The sequence below is a fragment of the Chenopodium album genome, chromosome 18 (assembly GCF_948465745.1).
Source record: "Chenopodium album chromosome 18, dcCheAlbu1.1, whole genome shotgun sequence".
Classification (NCBI taxonomy): domain Eukaryota; kingdom Viridiplantae; phylum Streptophyta; class Magnoliopsida; order Caryophyllales; family Amaranthaceae; genus Chenopodium; species Chenopodium album.
In genome coordinates, this window is record NC_137851.1 from 36,529,199 (window position 1) to 36,538,103 (window position 8,905).

Consider the following 8,905-nt stretch of genomic DNA (forward strand, 5'->3'; position numbering starts at 1 on the left):
GCCTTGTTAGTCTTTTTAGCATTTGATCAATGAAAGGGAGGGAAAAGTGATCTTTCTTGGTGGATGTGTTTAGACGTCTATAGTCTATACACATTCGCCAACCCGTGACCGTCCTTATCGGAATAAGCTCACCTTTTTCATTCTTGACGACGGTTATGCCCCCCTTCTTTGGAACAACATGAACGGGAGAGACCCAACTAGAGCTTGAGATGGGGAATATAATTCCCGCATCTAGAAGCTTAGTAATCTCTTTTTTCACTACCTCCCCCATTTGGGGATGTAGCTTCCGTTGTCGCTCAATAGAAGGAAGGGTGCCCTCCTCAAGGGTTATGTGGTATGTACATAAAACAGGGCTTATACCCTTGAGGTCATCAATGGTATATCCTAAAGCACCTTGTTGCTTTCTCAAAACACCACATAACTCTTGAGCTTGGTTCTTGCTCAAAGATGCACTAATAATCACGGGATAAGTAGAATTTGGGCCTAAGAACCCATACCTAAGGTGTGATGGTAGAGGTTTGACCTCTACCAGGGGAAAACCTTTACCTTCCTTGGTTGAGGCCGCTTGCAAAGCTTCTTAACTTAAGATTCCCATGCAAATGTGATCATCACTTTCTTCCAAGCTTTCATCAATGACTCTTTCAAGGAAAGCCATTTCCTTGCCATGCTCACCTATCTTCTCTTTGTTCAACAAAACACACTCAAGAGGATCATTAGAGGTGAGCAAGTTCTCATGCATGGAATTCACAATGTCATCTAAAATTTCAATTCTCATACATTTCTCTAATGAAGAAGAAGGGTATTGCATACTCTCATTCAAATCAAACTCAATCTCTTCTTCCCCCACCTTGAGAGAAATTTTAGCATTCTTGACATCAATCATAGCGCCCGATGTTACAAGGAAGGGTCTACCAAGAATGATGGAGATATTGGAATCTTCGTCCATCTGAAGCACAACAAAATCTACCAAGATCACGAACTTCCCTACCCTCAAGGGAACGTCCTCTACCTTACCTTTTGGGATTTTAAGGACCTATCGGCTAATTGTAAGGTAATGTTGGTAGGTGAGAGTTCTCCTAGCTCAAGTCTTTGATAGACCGAGTATGGCATAAGGCTAACACTAGCTCCTAGGTCACACAAGGCATACAATTTGTGTCTTTTTAATAGCACAAGGGATAGAAAAATTCTCGGGGTCCTTCAACTTAGGCGGCATCTTGTTCATTATGATATCACTACAATCTCGGTCAAACTAATCGTTTTCTTCATATCACAAGTTCTCCTCCCACTCAAAATGTCCTTAAGGAATTTTGCATAATTCGGCATTTGGTCAATGACATCGGTAAATGGGAGGGTAAGATGAAGTTGCCTAAGCATCTCTATGAATTTGCCAAATTGTTCATCTAATTTGTGCCTATTAAACTTTTGGGGGTATGGAAGCTTAGGCTTGATAACTTCTCTCACTTTCTCAACTTGTTCCTCATCAACTTTCTCAATCAAAGGACTCTAATCTCCCTCATTCTCAATCGGATCCTTACTAGGGCTCTCCTTAGCATCACTCTTCTTGGACATTCCACTCTCAAGAATCCTACCACTCCTAGTTACAATATCATTCATAGGACTCTTAGGATCTAAGCTTTGTGAAGTCAAAGAAGAAAGATTTGCAAACTCTTTCAACACACTAGCCAATTGAGAAATTGGTTCTCTAACCCCTTACTATTAGTCATCATGTCATTAAACTTCTCATTACTAAGGGATATATGAGTATTCAACACCTTGGTTTGGTTCTCAATGACATCCTCTAACCAACTCCTAGATGAAGATGGTTGAGCATAGAAACTATCAATTTGGCCTTGGGTCTTTGGAGTAAATCCGAATGGAGTACCTCTTTGAGCATTGTTTTGAAAATTTCCCCTACTTTGATTACTCCAACTACCCTACTTTGATTTTGTCCATGATTTTGATTATGGTTACCATAACCTTGGTTATGATCTCCATATCCTTGGCCATGACTTTGACCACTATAACCATGGTTGTTATAGTTACCACAAAACCCTTGGGTTCCTTGGTTCCTGTAACCACTATTTTGGTTATAATTATCATAGTTCCCGTGATTGTGATAATTCCTATTCCCAACATTCCTTTGAACATCAAATCTAGGTCCAAAATCATTATTGGCAACATAATTCACATGCTCACTCTCATTTCCATCATATTCATCATTTTTATCACAAGAAACATTGGGGCAAATAGAAGCATCATGATCATTCATTCCACATAAATCACAAAACCAACATTTACTAATCATAAAACAAGGAAAGGGAAGAATCGGAGGTGTACCTCTCCCCTTAATTTGGGAGGGAAGAATCGGTGCTTGTGAAGTTGCACTCTCAAGCTTAGCCTTGATAGATTTCACCTCTTTCCCTAAGTCCAAAATTTAGGTGGACAAATTGTTGATAGCATTGATTTGATCAATCGAGCACCCTGTGGTGCTACTCTTGTTTGTCGGCTCTTTCTCAACCTCTTGCAAATTCATGTAGTGTCTACATCCTCAATAATATCAACAACTTCTTCCTTCGTCTTGTTCATTATTGGGCCTCCGGCTCCAGCATCAAGACTTGACCTCCTTTGAGGACTCAAACTACCATAAAATATTTAAATGATTTGGTAAGTGGGGATTCCATGGTGAGGACACTCTCTTTGATATTCCTTGTACCTCTCCCATGCTTCATATAGGTTTTCACTAGTCCTTTGCTTGAAACTTTGAATCAAAGCTCTAGTCTCTGCCATTTTCTTTTGAGGGAAGAAACGGGAAAGAAATTCTTTAGTGACTTCATCCCAAGTTCTAAAGGAATTAGGCTTCACTTCCTTATCTAGCCACTCTTGAGCTCTTCCAATTAGAGAGAAAGGAAATAGCTTAAGCCTTATGAATTCTTGTGTGACCCCGCTCACCTTAATTGTGTTGCAATATTTCTCGAATTCCTTAAGATGATTGAGGGGACTTTCATTTATTGCACCACTATATTGTTGCCTTTCAATCAAGGTTATCATTGCCGGCTTGATTTCAAAGTCACTTTCCGGAATTGAAGATGGAGCTATCCCGCTCTCATACTTATATGCACCCGGAGTTCCCAACTCCTTCAATGTCACCCTTGGGACTTCTCCCATGTTCGCTTGCACACACAATCTCAAAGGAAAATATTAGTAGCACGGCTACAAATGTAGCCTAAAAGAGAAAAATCATTTTGTATTTTTGAGATAAAATGAAATAGACTCAACAACAATAGCAAACAACTACGCCAATCCCCGGCAACGGCGCCATTTTGATGGAAGGTGAATTCTAGGTCGTTGGAAACTAAAATTCCGCCAATCAAACTAAAAATATAACCAAACCTACACCTATTAATAGGGCAAGTTCGGGTCGAACCACTAGGAATGGGGGAAAATTTGCTACGGTCAATGTCAAGCTACTTCGAAGTGTAAGAGGTAGTGTAGCTTATCTAAATTCAACTAAACAAACAAAGTAAATCAATATACCAAAACACTAGGGATTTAGGATCCGCACGTACTTGCAATGAACACACACTAATCGGGTTGGAGATTGATTAATTCGAGTATTGCGAGGGAAGATAGACAATGCAATTAAAAGAGCTCGACAAGCTATCTCCTAGAGGTCTAACTAGCGCCAACTACGAAAGACTCTAACTAGAAACGTCACAAACCAAGCTCAATCGACAAATGCGAGCTAGAAATCAATGGTCCATATCAATGTAGACATACAATGCAATCTAGCATGAAGAACAAGGTTGATCACTCCTTACAATCCATACATATGCACAAAATCAATCAACCAATTTAATCACAATGCTAAACCAATCAAAACCCACCCCAATTAGCTATGATCCATCACTAATACATGCTTCACCACATCCCTAGCAAGCAAACTACTCACAATCCATTAAAGAAATCAAGAACAAAGCTATACAATTCATCAAATTCATCATCATCATTCTAATCAAACCAATTCAATCAAACAATCAATAAACTTGAACAATCAACAAAGTTATTGAAATCAAAAGCTAAAGATTGAATTAAAGTAAAGAAGATTCTTACAACTTGATCAAATCAAAGGAAATGAGCTAGAAATCAAACCAATTGTACCATCATCAATCATTAATCACCAATCTTCAAGTGTCTCTCTCTACAAACCTAAAAACCTAGAGTTTCTCTCTCTATAAACCTAATTCTAATTCTAAGCTCTCATTCTCCAAAATTGAAGAGAAAACTATTAATAGTAAAACTAACAAAGGAGAAAGTAGTTAGTCGTCCCAAAAGAACCCGTACAGGTGCGACCTTCACTTTTAGAGGTGTGCGGCCGTGGAGAAGAGGGTACAGAACAGGGGGAGCAATAGGCGCGGCCGCGCTTGAGCACCGCGTGCCCGCGCCACCACACTGCGCGGCCGTACCATTGTCGCGGGCGCCCGCGCCTAGGAGCAGGGCAGTTCTCTTCCATTTCAACTTGACGCTCCTCGTGCGCTCCACTTGGTGTGCTTGAAGAACACAGAACATGGCACATTCTAAACACCTTGACGGTGGGTTCAACACCAAAATTGGTGCCCCCACAGCTTGAATGCACGCCCTAAGGAAACTTGAAACTTGTACATCTCCATACTTGGGCTTCAAATGGAAGACAATAAGCATCCCAATCAATGCAAAACCCGGGAAGAATCCTCGGGAACGATCTTCTCCTGAAAATAAAAGAAAACAAACAAACAAAAGGGATAAAGGCGAAATAAACCAAGAAATGCAAGAAAAAGGAAAATCAACTAAGGAAAATGCAAACTAAAGAAATAAAGAGAAAAATTAAGGAAAAGGGAATAAAAAGAGCTACAAAAGAGAATGAAATTCACCTTAAAAGGGATCAAATGAGTGCCATAAATGACACTCATCAGTGGGTCTAAAAAGTGTAGACCCAGACCTAGACCCGACCCATTAAACTTAGACCCAGACCCATTGGGTCTAAAGTTTAAGGACCCAGACCCTTAAATATGGGTCGGGTCCAGCCGAGTCTTGGTCGGGTCTAGGATCCATTGCCATCCCTCACTTCTATGTTCAACCCTATACACCTAGTCTATTTATAATAATATTATAATTATACTAGGAATCAAAGCCCAAACCCTCTAACACTACTAAAATTCGGCTAAATTGCGATCAGTTTTCTAGACCGCCGTAAAACCAGTCGCAAAAGTTGCAATATGCAACCGTTTTTCAAACGGTCGCAATATTGCGACCGTTTTATAAGCGGTCGCAGAATTGTGATTGTTTTTGTCCTAGAAAACGGTCGCAACAGTATTTGAACAATTTTTTTTTTTAAAAACATGTCTAAAACAATTGTACAAAAAATTATTCTTTTACGACCGTTAAAAGCGGTCGCAAACGGTCGCAAAATTACAACCACTTTTAATTGTCATAATAACGTTTTTAAAATAAAATAAGGTATAAAAGGGGTGCCCAATTCACCCTAACCCTAATTTTCATTCTCACGCCGCTACATCTCCTCTTTCCTTTCTCTTTTCTCACGCACTTCTTCTCTTTCTCTCTCTTGTCTTTCCTCCACCCTCTGTTCTCTGAACGTTGCTCCAACCACCCTTTCTCTTTCTTCCTTCCTCTATTCTCTTAACACTGCTCCAGACACCTCTTCACTCTCCTTTCTCTCTCTTCTCTTTCCTCCTCCCTTTATTCTTTGAACGCCGTTCCAGCTACGCTCGCCTTCTTCATCGGCGCTTGGCTTATTCAATTCACCGGCACTCCTCCTCTCTCCTTTCTTACTCACTCTTTCTTTGTTCCTTTTCGGATTTTGGTCCAAGGGTTTGAGCAACGAGAACAAACAAATTTTGGTGTTCATGGTCGAATTCAATCATGAAAATTCCAGATCTAGAGTTTTCATGGTCGAATTTGACCATATAAACCCAATGAGGATGAAATATTTGTAAAGGTATGTTGATTTTTCTGGATTTTTTTTTTTATTAAATTTCTATGTTTGGTTTTTGTTTGTTTTTCGTTAATTTTAGTTAATATTTATTTTTGTGATTTTTATTTCGTTTTTGTTCTAATCGGGAGTTTAGCATGCTTTTAGTTTAATTTTCGTTAGTTTTTGTTTGATTTCTATTGTTTAAGTTTTTTTTTTTCATTTTGGGTTTGATGTTCATGATAAATTTGTTTGATTTTTGTGATTTTATTTTGTTTGTTTTTTGTTTAATTCGTTAATATTTTTTTTTTATTTTAGTTCGTTATTTTGTTTGATTTTTTTTTTGTTTATTTTGGGTTTGATATTCATATGAATTTTTGGTTTTATGTTTAATTTCATAATTTTGTTGGTTTAGTTTCGTGGGTTATTTTTTTTTATAAATTTATTTTTTTTGGGTTAAGGGTAAATTAGGGTGGCTGGTGGTGGTGGGTAGAGGTTGTTTAAGGTGTGCGGTGGTGATGGGCGGAGTTGGTTTGGCTGGGAATTTTCGATGGGGCCGGGGTTGGGTGACTGTAGACACCTGATTGTGTCTCCCCAAAAACCAAACCCAGCGATGAATATCTTTCACGTCATTGATTATCGAACGAAGTGAAAGTGTAAAAGTCTTGTGATGCGGTTGTTTTAATAAAAATACTTCCTTTTTGTTTTCGAAAATATACTCTATTTATGAAAATGTCCAAACCAATTTAGTTTGGTGGGGTAAGGGTTCAATAATAGTGTAGTTGGATTGGGCTCGAAAAGAGCTTTCCAATGACATATTATTAGCCCAATTCCGATGAATAATAGTGGAGGGCCCATTAATTAATATTCCTAAAATTATTAGGATTGATCTTAATCTTCTAGAATAATCTAGAAGGTTCTTTTGAGTTCTAGTGGGATTAGGATTAATAATTATATCTTTTAAAAAAATAAAGAATTTTATTTTGAATAAAACGAGTGTTTTTAAAAGAATTAAATCTGATTTTAAAAGATAAGTACGGATGTTAATTAGTTTAATTTAATTAGATTAAGGACTCTATACGGATTTTAGAAAATGCGTAAACTATCGCGAAACGACGAATCTGTCGTGTCGTGCTGGACTCTATCGCGCCGCGACACAACTGTCGCGCCGCGACAGAAGTAGTTTTATTCCAGATCAAATTCGGTCTTTTTCTGGTCGTTTCCTGACTATTTTACTTATAAATAAGGTCATATTTCCTCGTTTTCAATCATCAACAATCATCTAATTCTTCTCTTCTCTCTCTTAAGCTAGAAGCTTATTCTTTCTTTCTCCCTCTTTCTAAGCCTAGTCTTTTTCAAATACACAATACCACATTCACAAGTTCTAGACACACCTAGCCAAGCTCGAAGTTGCCTTCACCCTAGACGTGAAATGTTGATAATTTCTGAGGGTTTGGTCCCAAATCTCTATTTCAATTATTTAAATTAATTTTTTGGTTTAGTATTTTCCTTGAAGTTATTAACGTGTGTGTTGTTTTGATAGAAAGAGATACGAGGCATCAAAGTAAGTAATTAGATTGCTTCTTAATTATTCTTTTGATATAGAAATCATGTTCCTTTAATTATATTAATTCCTAGTATCATGTTAGGATGTCTTTATGATTCCTATTATCATGTTTAGGGTAATAATTAATATTTCTAATATCATGTATGCTTCTAGTATCATGCTTAGGTTGCTTCCTATTTCTTCTATCATGCTAGTATCATGTTAGGGCTAAAACTTTTATCTTTATTTTTTTAGTGACATGCTAGGATTTGTTATTAATCTTATTAGTATCATGACTAGGATCTTGCTAATATTATTGCTTTGAGATTGAGATTATTATGATGATTTGTTGTATCAATTATGTTGCTTGATATTATTATTGTTATTGCTTGATCACGCCCTCTCTTGCAGGATTAAAGGGAATTTGTACTTGTAATCACGCTTAATAAGATAATTAATAATCTTGTTTAGACTAATGTGATTATAATTCAAGTGATCGCCAATAATAGATTTGTTTGTGCATTAATATTCAACCAACATAGATTAAATAGGTTTAGGATTAATATATTGATTGTATGTTAGTCAGAAAGCGCACATGAATATGAGAAGAATGAAGTAGAGGCCTTTTTAGGGCAGGTTCAATCTCTTTTAGGTTAGATTTGTACCTTCATCCCCGAATATCCAGTCATGGTTCCAGACCATTATGGAGTTAGTGATCTCATGGATCGTGAAGGGGGGTAACCTTCACCCTGTGAACGGTTTACAAGTTCCTAAAATTTGTTGGCGACTCTTTTACTCTAGCTTCCTTCCCTTTGGACGCCACCATACTTAAGTGTATGATCACAGTGGGGTTCAAGTGTGGGATGCTTGAAATATTCCCTACAGTTTTTGGCAACTCCATTGGGGAGGATTTCTATTTTTATTCATACAATTTATTTTGGTAATAATTTAGAATGAGTGGATGAGACTCGAAAAGTTCTAAGTATTCATGTGCGTAATTTTGATTGACATTATTGGCATAAGCATAAAAAAGGTCCGCATTGGATAGACCATCCGTAATGCGTCAAAAACATAGGATTTTTTACACGTAGGAAATTTGGGAAATATCTTTTACAACTAGGATCGAAATAACGCTACGAAAAACTGGAAAATTCTAAGAGCAGAAAGTTGCTGAGGCTTGTAGGAACTGGTGCTGAGAAAACAGTGCCCGTCGTAGTGCGATGCCACTGTCGTTGTGCGACAGAAATGTCGCGTGGCGACATGGTCATCGCCTCGCGACAGGCCATGTTGTCTCTCGCAAAGTTCTTCCAATACCGAGCCAGAAATCTACCTTCTTACTTTGACTAGTTCTAGTACTGTTTGCTCGATTCTACTTCCTGATTGAGTTTTTCTCA

At 37.8% G+C, this 8,905-nt stretch overlaps 1 non-coding gene across 1 annotated transcript; it reads left to right on the forward strand.

Moving 5' to 3' along the window:
- The first annotated feature begins 2,674 nt into the window (after positions 1-2,674).
- Positions 2,675-2,780, forward strand: LOC145593393 (small nucleolar RNA R71). Its single transcript, XR_014102725.1, has one exon. It is a non-coding gene; the product is annotated as a small nucleolar RNA R71 (small nucleolar RNA).
- Positions 2,781-8,905: the final 6,125 nt, after the last annotated feature.